Raw genomic sequence first — 1,174 nt, forward strand, 5'->3', positions numbered from 1 at the left:
TCTGAAAACTTTTTAGCTTTTCAGGGTAGTTTTTAGCCACTCTGATCTCCTTTGTCAATCTGTTTCTGGCCTGGTTGTACAAGTATATACAGTGGGGAAAATATTTATTTGATCCCCTGCTGATGTTGTAAGTTTGCCCACTTACAAAGAAATTGAAGCGTCTGTAATTTTTATGGTAGGTTTATTTTAATGGATAGAGACAGAATACCAACCAAAAAATCCAGAAAAAACACATTATATTAGAATTCTGGCTCCCACAGACTGGTTATGTGTCCATGTGAAACACAGATTAGTCCTACCACTTAAAGAAGTTACTCCTAATGTCAGCTCGTTAGGTGAATAAAAGACACCTGTCCACACAATCTGTATCTTCCATTCCAACCTATCCCACCACCATGGGCAAGACCAAAGAGCTGTCAAACGATGTCAGAGACAAGATTGTAGATCTGCACAAGGCTTGAATGGGCTACAAGATCATCAGCAAGAAGCTTGGTGAGAATGAGACAACTGTCGGTGCGATTATTCGGAAATGGAAGAAATACAAAACAACCATCGGTCACCGGCCTTGGTCTGGAGCTCCGTGAAAGATCTCGCCTCACGGGGTAATGATCATGAGAAAGGTGAGGGATCAGCCCCGAACTACACGGGAGGAGCTTGTTAATGATCTTAAGGCAGTTGGGACCACAGTCACCAAGCAAAACATTGGTAACACACTACGCCGCAATGGACTCAAATCCTGCAGCGCCCGCAAGGTCCCCCTGCTCAAGAAGGCACATGTACAGGCCCGTTTAAAGTTTTCCAAAGAACATGTAAATGATTCAGAGAAGGCTTGGGAGAAAGAGCTGGGGTCAGATGAGACCAAAATTGAGCTCTTTGGCATTAACTCGACTCGCCGTGTTTGGAGGGAGAGAAATGCTGACTATGACCCCAAGAACACCATCCCTACAGTCGAGCACGGAGGTGGAAACATTATGCTTTGGGGCTGTTTTTCTGCTAAGGGTACAGGGTGACTTCACCGCATTGAGGGGCAAATGGACTGGGCCATGTACTGTAAAATCCTGGACGAGAACCTCCTTCCCTCAGCCAGAACACTGAAGATGGGTCAAGGATAAGTCTTCAAGGATTACAATGACCCGAAACATACCGCCAAGGCAACAAAGGAGTGGCTCAAGAA

General features: G+C 45.2%; 1 protein-coding gene across 1 annotated transcript in view; it reads left to right on the forward strand.

Moving 5' to 3' along the window:
* LOC107674348 (protein UXT-like) overlaps positions 1-1,174 on the forward strand; it is a 5,937-nt gene that overhangs the window by 806 nt on the left and 3,957 nt on the right. The window lies entirely within an intron of this gene.

This window comes from Sinocyclocheilus anshuiensis, unplaced genomic scaffold (assembly GCF_001515605.1).
Source record: "Sinocyclocheilus anshuiensis isolate Anshui unplaced genomic scaffold, SAMN03320099.WGS_v1.1 scaffold188, whole genome shotgun sequence".
In the NCBI taxonomy this organism is placed as follows: Eukaryota; Metazoa; Chordata; class Actinopteri; order Cypriniformes; family Cyprinidae; genus Sinocyclocheilus; species Sinocyclocheilus anshuiensis.